The sequence below is a fragment of the Dromaius novaehollandiae genome, chromosome 1, assembly GCF_036370855.1.
Source record: "Dromaius novaehollandiae isolate bDroNov1 chromosome 1, bDroNov1.hap1, whole genome shotgun sequence".
Taxonomy (NCBI): Eukaryota; Metazoa; Chordata; class Aves; order Casuariiformes; family Dromaiidae; genus Dromaius; species Dromaius novaehollandiae.
In genome coordinates, this window is record NC_088098.1 from 154,470,953 (window position 1) to 154,482,404 (window position 11,452).

At 52.8% G+C, this 11,452-nt stretch overlaps 2 long non-coding RNA genes across 2 annotated transcripts; both read right to left on the reverse strand.

Annotated features, from left to right (window-relative positions):
• Nucleotides 1-2,558: 2,558 nt before the first annotated feature.
• LOC135329956 (uncharacterized) lies at nucleotides 2,559-3,117 on the reverse strand. The gene is made up of 2 exons (XR_010391662.1): nucleotides 2,974-3,117; nucleotides 2,559-2,778 (listed from the first exon to the last, which is right to left on the reverse strand). It is a non-coding gene; the product is annotated as an uncharacterized LOC135329956 (long non-coding RNA).
• A 1,406-nt stretch (nucleotides 3,118-4,523) lies between these two features.
• LOC135329959 (uncharacterized) lies at nucleotides 4,524-8,041 on the reverse strand. Its single transcript, XR_010391667.1, has 7 exons — nucleotides 7,767-8,041; nucleotides 6,680-7,515; nucleotides 6,549-6,587; nucleotides 6,298-6,357; nucleotides 5,862-5,933; nucleotides 5,287-5,358; nucleotides 4,524-4,589 (listed from the first exon to the last, which is right to left on the reverse strand). It is a non-coding gene; the product is annotated as an uncharacterized LOC135329959 (long non-coding RNA).
• Between the last annotated feature and the right edge of the window lie 3,411 nt (nucleotides 8,042-11,452).

Consider the following 11,452-nt stretch of genomic DNA (forward strand, 5'->3'; position numbering starts at 1 on the left):
AGTAATTAACACTGCCCCAGCAACGAGAGGAGGTTTTGTTTCTCAAGGTCCTGGCACCCAAGCAGGCCTTATTTCAAAGTCTTGATGTCCTCCATTTTGGAGTGCGAGGCACAGGAATGCAGACTGCTTGTAACTGGCACCAGATGGGGGGGGGAAGCTGGGAGCATCCCCCCACAAAGGGCAAATTACAGAAGTTGTTCTCACGTTCTTTGTAGGATGACAGCAACTATTAAGGAAATCTCAGGTGAACCCAGCCCTGTGCTGCCCACTGACAGGCAGTACGGATGTGTAACATACCGCTGTTGAATTGAAATCTTTCTAAGCAGAGTTTGAGAGGGTGTTTTGCCAAAGCCCCAAGTCAGGGTGCTGCAGAGACCCAGCTGGAGGGCAGTTGTGACGAGGCTGGGGTCTTCGTGACTCTAGAGGTCTCGACCCAATTCCCTGCTCCACCACAGAGACCCAGGGGCAAGACACACTGATGGCCTCAGCTGCTCACCTGTGTCAAGAGAATGACAGTAAAGTAAATGCCATTTCCCAGAAACAGGAAGGAAATGTAGTCATGCTGTGAAGTCTCAGCAACCAGCCCTGTGAGTTGGAGCAGACTCAACAAGAGCCTGTTTCTCAGCGACCTCCAGAGGCAAAGGCTTTTTTTGGCTCCTCAAGTCAAAGAAAGGCCAAAGCCAAGTGCCTCAGAGCAGCCTTTGCTTTTGGAAATAAGGAGGCAACAAGCTCTTAGAAGAAATCCATACTGTGACAGCAGCTGCATGTCCAGGTTTTGTTGCAAAGCCACCTACTTGCCCTTGGAAACCTGGGTCTGTAGGAAGAGAAGTATTTGCACATCTGGCGTCTTAAAGTCATGTAGCTTTTGGTGCAGGGGGAGGGAAATTCCTGCCAGAGTCTGGAAAGGGACAGAACCCATCTGGATGCTAGCTATGGCCAGTCTTGAAGAACTGAGCCTTTCACTGTAGAAGCTGGGGGATGTACAAGTCAGATGCCACCCATGGCAGGAAATACTCCTTTTTTCCAAAGCACCAAGGTACTGAGCAGTCTTGCGGGGATGCCTAAGTGAGAGACGAGTCCTGACAACGTGGAGCATATGAATGGTGTTTGGAAGAGCAGAGGGCATAGGAAGGGGAGGTGGTGCCTGTGTGGGAGAAATGGCAAAGCAGGAGAGCAAGGTTCAGGTGTCTCCTTTGCCGCAGGTGGCCACCAAGGGGCTGGCCCTGGCTGCTGGTGTGGGGAGTGCAGCCGTCACCATTTTGGTTCCCCTTCCATTCAGTGCAAATTCACTTCTGCAGAAGTGTGTTGCAGCCTGTAATGAAAACTCTCCTTATCTCTGTTTGCTTACAGACGTTCCTGCACACAGAGCTCTTCCAGCTTCTCACCTGGATCCTGTTTTGGAGCATCAGGGGAATGCCAGGGGTAAGCGGTCAAGATTTATTCCCTTCATGGAAGGAGCCTTTACTTTTCAACATTTATTCCTGTGACATTTCACTGAATAAGTCCTCGGCCAATGTTGAGCTTGTGTGAAGTCCAGGCCATCCTTTCCCCCAGCAGCCTCATGAGAGGAGACTGCTGCTTGAATGCCTGTCCCTTAGTGCAGCGCACAGAGCAAATCCTGCAGCACTTGATGAACATGCAGGGAAGAGGGAGGAGCTGGTTCTTCCGATCCCAGAGGCAAAGGGTTGCTGGGCCACCTGAGAAACATGCGCAAATCTCACTGCTTGCCTTTCCTCTCCTATGCCCTTCCCTCACCAGGTTTCTCAGGACTCTGTGAGCTTCCCCAGGGACACTGCAGGTGCCAGGGCTGCACCTTCCTGCCATGGCCTTCCTATTGGATCCTACAAGGGCCTTTACTCCTCGCCCTCTCCTGCAAGCTGGCAGTAGGGGTGACAAATGTTTTCAGAGACAGCAACTGTTTGCCTGTGTTCCTCTGGAAATGTAAGAGTCCACCTGGGCCCCCTCGAAAGACAGCACAGAGGATCCTGGGCTTTCCTCCCAATACTGCTGTATTCCCTTTTCTGCCTCACCTCTACTATTCATGGCTTGAGTGTTTGGGAGCAGAGCAATGCCATTTCTGTGCGTCTTTGTGCCTTTTTTAAGGCCAGTACTGTTCTTCCTATCTCAGTCCATTTTGCTCCCTTTCCCAACCAGCCCCCTCTCCCTTTTCTCTACTTGGAGATGTTCAGCTTCTGCGCACAGAAGACCATTGCACTAACCCCCAGCAGCCTCTGGTCTCACTTTAGCAATCCTCTAACTCATTGCTCAGAGCTGCATGGCCATCCTTCACAGCACCTCCTTCCCCTCTCGGTCACCAAATCCACCAGGATTCAGTGCAGCACTCCCAGGGAGTTCACTTGCACTCCAAGGCTCATCTGCACTCCCCCTTTCAGATGAATGAAACCTGAAGGACAGCCCGAGCTGGGAAACTACAGTGATGAGGGGACTGAGGGCATCCCTTGATGCAGGGCAACTCTCTGACAGCTCCTCTCCCTCATCCAACCCTGCTGTAAGCGCTGTGCATTACACCCAGACACAAAGGACCAAACACCCAAGGATTAACACCATTTAGCCCAACAGGTTTTTTATTCTCTTCAGAATATGCACAGGTTTTTTATTCTGCTTAGAATAGGAAGCCGAGTGGAGCTGCTGCTGGGATTTTCATTTTCTAGAGTAAACTCATCCTTTTTTCTTTCGCTTCCTGGCTGTGCTCTGCCTTCCTCCATACTGGGCTCTTCTCCGTCAGAGGCAGCGGCAGGGTTAGCTGGTACCGCTTCTCTGCAACAACGAGAATGGCTTTCAGGAAAGAGCACTCGCTGTCAGCAAGGAAGGGTCTGCTTAGGAAAGCTTACAGCAGACGTCTCTACAGAGTCCTCTCAACAGCTCACCAGGCACTCCACCATACTATCCCTACACATGCTTTGTTGCTAAGAGCAGCCATGTACTAAAGAAGGTCAGAAAAGAACAACTCACTGTTTTCTCTTCCTCAGCTGGGAAGTGACTATACAAGTCAGCACTACCCCAAACAGCACCCAACCCGAGACTGCGGCAGTGAAGACCAAATGCTGCTTTTGTCGGGCTCTATGAGCTGCATCCTCTGCACCTTTCTCATCACCAAGACCTGGAGGAAAGGAGACAATCCCATACATCCCTGGGTTCTGCAGGACTGATAATCTCAGTGTGTGGTTGGGATTCCCAGGCAATTTTACATCCCGTGTTGTTACTATCGCTGATTCTGGTCTCTTGGCACTGGCGGACAAGAAAGCTCATTGACACTTCTCATGGGCAAGAGCCCACCGGCCAGTGAAAGCCTGAACCAGCGCTACCCCTACCTGTGCCCCTGGGCTTCAGGGAGGGCATGTGTGCTGGGGAACTTGGATTCCCCAGGAGGACAATAAAAGAGGTAAAAAGAGAAAATAGTAATAAAAGAATCAAAAGGAAAGGAAGAGAGACTACTTACCCCTGCGATCTCCCTGAGGCTCAGGGAAAGGCTCCAGCCCCTGAGAAGCTGCAGAAGCTTCAGTGACTTGAGGGACATCTGTAATTACACACGGAAGAGAAAAGGGTAAAATACCTGGGGCAATACATGTGTTAGGAAAGGAACTCTAGTGCACTGAAAGGGATGTTGCTATGCCCTGGGTAGGTCCAGATTTGCACAGCGGCTGATGGGCCCGCCTGACCTTTGGCCAGGGACACGGTGGATCTCACAGTAAACCAAGAGTCACAACTCACAGGTGCGATTCCCCAGAAACTCAAAACGGGCATCCAGCTGAGGAGCTGCAGAGCCACTGTCATCTGCAGGCAGAGCTGTAATCAGAGAGACAAGAAGAGCTCCCAGTACATATTTCCGTGGGCTGCTTCAGATTGGAATGGCAGCGAATGAACGTGGGACGCATAATTACACCAAGGCACTTGTCTCACCCTGCCACCCCTGAACATTTTGCAAACGCTTAGCAGGTGCCTGCACAGGCACCATATGGCTACCAACAGAAGCATGCAGGGAGCTGCTGGAGGAAAGGATGGCCTGGACTTCACACAAGCTCAGCATTGGCCGAGGACTTATTCAGTGAAATGTCACAGGAATAAAATGTTGAAAAGTAAAGGCTCCTTCCATGAAGGGAATAAATCTTGACCTCTTACCCCTGGCATTCCCCTGATGCTCCAAAACAGGATCCAGGTGAGAAGCTGGAAGAGCTCTGTGTGCAGGAACGTCTGTAAGCAAACACAGATGAGAAGATTTTTCATTACAGGTTGCAACACACTTCTGCAGAAGTGAATTTGCACCGAATGGAGGGGAACCAAAATGGTACCAGCTCACACCAGCAGCCAGGGCTGGCTCCTCTGCAGCTTCCTGCAGCAAAGGAGACACCTGAACCTTGCTCTCCTGCTTTGCCTTTTCTTCCACACAGGCACCACCTCCCCTTCCTCCGCCCTCCACTCTTCCAAACACAACTCGCATGCTCCACGTTTCCAGGACTTATCTCTCACTTAGGCATTCCCGCAAGACTGCTCAGTACCTCGGTGCACTGGAAAAAAGGAGTATTTCCTGCTGTGGGGGGCTTCTCCTGGCTCTGACACATGTGGAAGCACTGTCAAGAATCAGAGGAAAGTGAAACCTCAGCATTGCTCAGGCACACAGCATGCAGAAGGACGGAGAAGCTCTCTTCCAAAATCCTGCCCAACACGTAAATCAGGGCATCACTTTGGGCCTCCTTTCACAGCAGGGATCCCACTCGGTGCACCTTTTGTGCTTAGGGCCTCGAGGGACTCCCTGCAAGGTCTGAGATGCGGACACGGCAGGAGATTGAGTGGATTAGGAGTCGTGCTTGCTAACATGTGCTCAGTGGGGTTAAAACCGCCTCAGTCCCCACGTGGCAAAGCTCCAAAATCCCTGGGAGCTGCGTGGTGTGGGAAGGGAGGCTACCTCACAGGATCCACAAAGGTTTATATGCACATCTCTGACACACTCATTGCAATAACTTCCACACACCAGAGACAAAAGTCATCTTCAGAAAGCCGCTCTCGCCTTGCTGTAGAACACTTCCGATGCCCTAGTACTTTAAAATTTGCCCACTGGCACGATGTGCAGTAGTGGGCGCCAAGAGAAGATCAAAAACCACTTTGCCACACCAAGCACCCTGGGACACATTGCTGAAGCCCTCCCAAATCCCTCTTGGCTCTTTTGCATCTAGCAGCGTCGGCCAAGGACGTAAGCTACATGGCCCACGAATCAAATAGTGAAAAATCCTGCTCATTCCTGGAAGGGAATCAATCCTGACCACTTACCCCTGGCATGCCCCTGAGGCACAACAATGGCATCCGGATGAGAAGCTGGGAGGCCACTGCCTACAGGAACACCTGTAAGCAAACACAGACAAGTTTTCATTACAGGTTGCCACACTCTTCTGCAGAAGTGAATTGCAGTGACGGGAAGGGGAATGGGGACACGCACGCAGGTTGAGAGTCTCCCAGCTGCAGGAGGGCCAGGGACACTTGCTGCCTGGGACCTGGCGCCTCTCCAAATCCTCCGTCAACGCACTATCCAACACCCCGCAAGCACCCCCAGGACAAACACGCAGCCCCTTGGTGCTTTCTTCTGGGGAGGTCTCTAACGTACACCAAGGAAGCCAGAACTCTACAAACTGGGAACCTTTAGCACCGGAGGACAACAAGGGTTGTTTACATTCCTCATGCACAGAAGCCCACTGGCCAGTGCAAGACTCAACCAGCGCTACCCCTAACTGTTTCTCTGGCCTGCCAGCAGGGCACGGCTGTTGCAGACCTTGGCATCATCCGGAGGGCACAACAAAGCGAGAAAAGAAATGCTTATTTTTTCAGCTGAATATCTGCTGACTGCTCACCTCCACGATGTCCCGGAGTCACCAGTCCAGGCTCCAGAGCAGAAGAGGGATCTCCATCCGCTACGGCCACAGCTTCAACCAAACACATGGGAACAGTTCCTGTTATATATATATGTTGCCATATACTTCTGCAGATTTGTACGGGTACAAACTGAAGCCTGCACAGAGCTGCTGGGGGAAAGGATGCCCTGGAGTTCACGCAAGCTGTAACTCCACCCCAACAAGCCTGTGGCCTTTGCAGTAGGCACTGCGAGCAGCACAAAGCCTTCCCAAGGAAAAGCACACCGCGGCAGATAGCTGACGGCCTCCCAAGTCCCACTCTACTCTTGGGAGTGTCTGAGCAGCAGCCAAGGACTTACTCAGGTCTCTGCCATATGAAGAACATTTTCAAAGGTAAAAGCTTATTCTGTCAAGTGAATAAAGCTTGACTACTTACCCCAGGGATCCTCCCGAGGCACGAGAACTGGATACTGCCGAAAAGTTCGGTAACCATCGCCTATAGGCAGAGCACAAACCGAACGCATTGGTGACAAGGTTTCCTTCTCCACACAGCAGTTGCACTGAATGGAAGGGGGGCCAGGCAATGACATGGGACATATTTGCAGGTCAAGAGTCTCAAAGGTGACAGGTGTCACCTTTTGCCTGGCACCTGGCAGCTCTCAAAGTAAAGGAATGCTCACAACTTACCCCTGGCACCCCTGCGAGGCTCAGCAACTCTTGGACCACCTGAAGAGGAAGCACCATGTACAGTTGCACACGAACTACATACTACAAAGGACGTTCTTATTCTTGCAGGTAAGGAAAAGGTGACTACGTACGCCTGGGAAGACCCCGAGCCTCAACAACGGGATCCAGGCGAGAACTGGGATAACCTTCAACCACAGCCTCATCTGTAACCAAACACACATGGGTTCACATAGCAGTTCTCAGTACATATTTCCACACTCTTCTTCTGATTCGAATGGTGGTGAACGACAGGGAGCATAAAATTACACCACACTTCCACTCAGGTGCATCTGGCGAGCACTTAGCAGGTGCCTGCAGTGCCACCATAGGGGCATAAATCTCAGCGGGCATGGAGCTGCTGGGGGAAAGGGTGCCCTGGACTTCACACAAGCTGTAGGCTCAACCCCATCATGTCCCCTGGCTTTGCAGCAGGCACTGGAAGCAGCACAGGCTCGGGGGACTCGGCAAGTGCTTTGCGCGCCAAAGCTCCCAGTGCAGATCTCGGAAGCCTTCCCCAGGTCACACATGTGGGTCGAGAGCCTCACAAGTGCAGAGGAGCCGGGGGGGACCTGTTGGCTGGGATCTGGCAGCTCTCCCAATCCTGCATCCAGGCGCTATACCACAGGCCCCAAGCACCCCCAGGACAAACACACAGGCCCTCAGCACCTTCTTGCAGGGAGCTCTCTAACGGACAGCACTCTGCAAAGGGGCAACTCTCAGCACCAGATGACACGAAAGATCGTTTACCCTGCGCGGGCACAAGAGCTCCCCGGCCACCGAAAGGCCAAAGCGGCGGCAGGAAAGGCATGCTTCTGGTCTTGCCAGGGAAGGGAAGGGAAGGTCAGGTCCCCCGAGGACTCACCTCCAGCATCTTCCCAAGCCTTCGGTCCTGCATCCGGCCAAGCACCAGCATCACCAGCAGCCACCGCTGCAACCACCCGCGGGGACAACAGCTCCCGTCACCCAGCGCCAGGCGCTGCTCCAGGCACAGCTCTCGCCCCCAGACCCCGGCGCCCCCCAGCGCACCCCCCTCCCCGCGGCCCCACAAGCCTCGCCGAGCCGCTCCCGGCTCCCGGCTCCTGGCCCCGGCCGCCGCCTCCCGCCGCCCCGGCCGCTCGCCAGCCGGCCCCGCGGCCCCCAGGCTGCCTCCGTCGCCGCCCGCCCGCCCGCCCGCCCTACCTGGGCCCGGCGCTGCCCGCGGAGCAGCCCGGCTGTCCCGGGCACGCAGGGCCGCCAGGAGGCCGAGCAGCAGCAGCAGGCGGCACCCGGGGCCGGACGCCCCCCGCGCTCGCACCATGCTGCCCGCCGCCAGCAGCCGCCCGCCGCCGGCGCCCTCGAGCAACGCGCGCGGAGCGGCGTCTGCGGAACGCGGCGCGGCACAACGCACTGCACCGCCCCGCAGCCCAACGCAGCGCAGCGCAAAACACCGCACTGCCCCGCAGCACAACGCAGCACAACGCAACACCGCGCAGCGCAGCGCAGCGCGCGGCCCCTCTGTGAGCTCAGGGGCGCCCTCCGCGCGCCTCCGCGGGGGCGCAGGGGGCCGCGCACCCCCGCCGCGGCCCGCGCTCCCTCCGCGCGCCGCCGCCGCCCTGTGCGGGCAGCCCGGGCATGCTGGCGGCCGGGGGTGCTGCCGCCGCCCTCGAGGAGCCCCTCGGGGGCAGCCCGGCTCTCTGCCCACACGCTCGCGGCCCTGCGCTCGCCTCGCTGCTCGGCAGCTCCGCGCCAGCGCCTGCCGGATCCGGCCTCGCTCGCTGCTCTCCTTCCCGCCCCCGCTGCCGCCGCTCTGCTCCAGCCCCAGCCCCAGCTGCAGCTCTGCCCTTCTGGAGCTGGCCCAGGGGCAGCTGCTGACAAGTGGGGGGGCTCCAGTGCCAAGCCTGTGCCCCATCTCTCAGCCCCCGTCCAGCTGGGATTCAGAGTCCTCCATTCTTGCTGGCACCACTCCTTCTGTCCCCTTTGCTTTGGGACCAACATTTCAGGCCTCCTTGGGCTTTGCGCAGCACCCGAAGCAAGCAGAGCTCTCCTGGGCCTGGGCCTGGGCCTTGCCCCGAGTGCTCCTCTTACAAGACAACCCTGGAAGCTCAGGAAGAAGGTTCCTGCTCTTTAAAGGAGGCAGATTAGGAGAAGCGCACTCTCTCTTTTCGGAGAAGCAGCATTCTTTAACCCAGGACATCCTGGAACTGCTAAAGCCCTAAAGAAACATTACATCAAAATGTTTTATTTCTAGCTATGTATTGCCAGTTTGGCAAAAGAGTTCATGTATCCCTAACTGACCTGTCCTCCATGTAATACAAAAAATCACGCCCACAGGTCAAAAAGCCCTGCACCACCCGGGTGAAGACCCCTCCCCGGAGCATGCGTAGTGGTAAAATGGTGTGTAAGCAGTATTATAATTGTCTGTAAATTACTACCCAATCAGTGTAAAAGGGAAAGTTGCAAACCTTGCAGTGTGTTTGTATAAATGCTACTTGAAAAGGCAGGGGGGTGTGCTTGATTTGTGGGAAACCACCGAGCCCCCAGGCTTGCGCACCTCTGAAACTGGAGGATGAGAAAAAATGGCCAGAAATGGGAACGCTGAACTATAATACAATTTTGCAACGTACGTTGTTTTGCAGAAGACAGAAGAAATGCGATGAGGTCCCCTAGGTCGATTTGTTTTTCTCTTTGAGAAGCGATCATGGAACAAGAAAAAAATGTAAGCTGTTGGTCTCTGACTGAAATGTGTTAATGATGATGGAAGACAAAGAGTAAGTGCCTCGGTGTTGCTCTGCTGGTAGCATTGGGAAAAGTTGTTTAAAAGTGGGCGATGAGGAAGAGGATGCACAGCTATTGGTCTCTCCGGAAAGAGATCAAGGTAGTGTCGATGGCAGAGATGAGGGAAGTGAGGCATTTAGCCCGACTGCAGGCAGAACTCGGGCTACTCGGGCTCAGCAAAACGCTGTGATTCAGGCCCCGCTGCGTCAAGCAGTGGGACCAGAGGGACCGCCTGTAGATGTGAAGGTGCCTTTTTCAACTCCAGATTTAATGAATTGGAAGGAGTCTGCTGGGTCATACCGAGAAAATCCAGAAAGGATGTATGGATCCTTTAAAATGATAACTCTCGATATGCCTTTTGAAAAGAACGAGGATTTTTTTAAATGTCATCAGGAAAGAAAACAGCTAGTGGAGAAGAAATATGTAATTGGCTGGAAGCAGTCCAAAGGCCCAAAGAAATTGCTGTAATACACTGCCCAGCCCATCCTAAAGACACTACAGAAATCAGTAAAGGAAATGCTTTAGCTGACGCCACTGCGAAGGCTGCAGCCCAACAACCTCTGAGAGGACGTATGGTGGCAGTTCCAATGATGAACCAAAGTGAATGGCCAAATGTAATATACCCCAGAACCATGTATGAAAAGGCCTGCTCCGTGGAAGAGAAGAAACAATAGGAATAGTGGGAAGCAGAGCAAAATGATGATGGAATATGGACAATTGGAGGAAAACCAATTCTACCAAAAAAAAGAAAAGAAAAAAAGTAATTCCTATAGCTAGGTGGTTTCACAAGAAAGCTCATGGGGGAGCAGAGGCGGTAGCTAAGCAAGTACAGAAGGTCCTGGCCAGTGCAGGAATTTACGTGGCTGCAAAAAGAAGAAGCAATAGCTGCCCAGCCTGCCAAAAGTTCTCAAGCAACAAACCAAGCTCAGAGTTAGGGGGACGACCGTGGGCCTGCTTCCCTTTTCAAAGGCTACCAATAGATTATGCAGCTATGCCTTCCACCGATGGGTACAAACACTTGTTAGTGATGGTAGATCAGTTATCAGGCTGGGTAGAAGCTTTCCCAACAAGAAAGGCCGACGCAGGGGGAGGAGTAAAAGCCTTACTGAAAGAAATCATACGCAGGTATGGGGTTCCAGAAGCCATTGATTCAGACAGGGGCGCTCATTCTACGGCAGACATAGTCAATCAGTTATATAAATTCCTAGGAATAGAGAGAAACCTACCTACTCCCTACCACCCACAGTCTTCAGGAGAGGTCAAAAGAATGAAGAGGACATTACAAGAAAAAATCGCAAAGGTATGCACACGCAGTGGCCTAAAATGGCCAGAAGCCCTAAACTTAGCTCTGTGGGACGTATGAAATGCTCCACAACTACCTCTAGGACTACCACCAGCAGAAATTCTCTGTGGGAGACCTTTAGCTACACGAGGGACTTCTATTCCAGCTAAGAGCAGCCTGTTAGACAGAGAGGAACGACTAAGCCAGTGTGTTCTAAGTATGCAAAAAGGGGTTTGAAAAATCTTAAAAAATACGCTCAGTGGTATCAATCCACATCACCTGAAATACAAGTGCCTAGTATACAGCCTGGGGATGAAGTTTTAGTTAAAGTATTTTTAGGAAAATCCCAGTTAGAACCTAAATGGGACAGGCCCTATACTGTCATACTATGTTCTTATTTTGGTGATGAACTGTACTTGTATATATTGGGAAAGGCTGTGTATGTATGAGAATCCTTTGTAGTCTTATATTCATAGAGAACATTGCTGTAAATACAAGTAATCACTCAAATATTTGTGTTGGTAACTTTACCAAAATTATGCGATGCGACTTTAATTATACAGCTCCTGGTACATCTTATCCACTGTTACAATCTAATTGCACATTGAGTTAAGTAAGATTGACTGCCTACCCCCAGCGGGATGAATCTTACATTGGTGGAGAAACTGCTGCAACATGATGACCTGCGTCAACTGCCAGAACGCATCCAAAACAATGGACAGAAAATTCTAGTCACCGCTCATCATGATACGGAAGAGATACAGGACATCTTGGAAAGGGTGAAGCAGGACAGAGCACATCATGGGTGGGAAACTCTTCTGGGATGTCA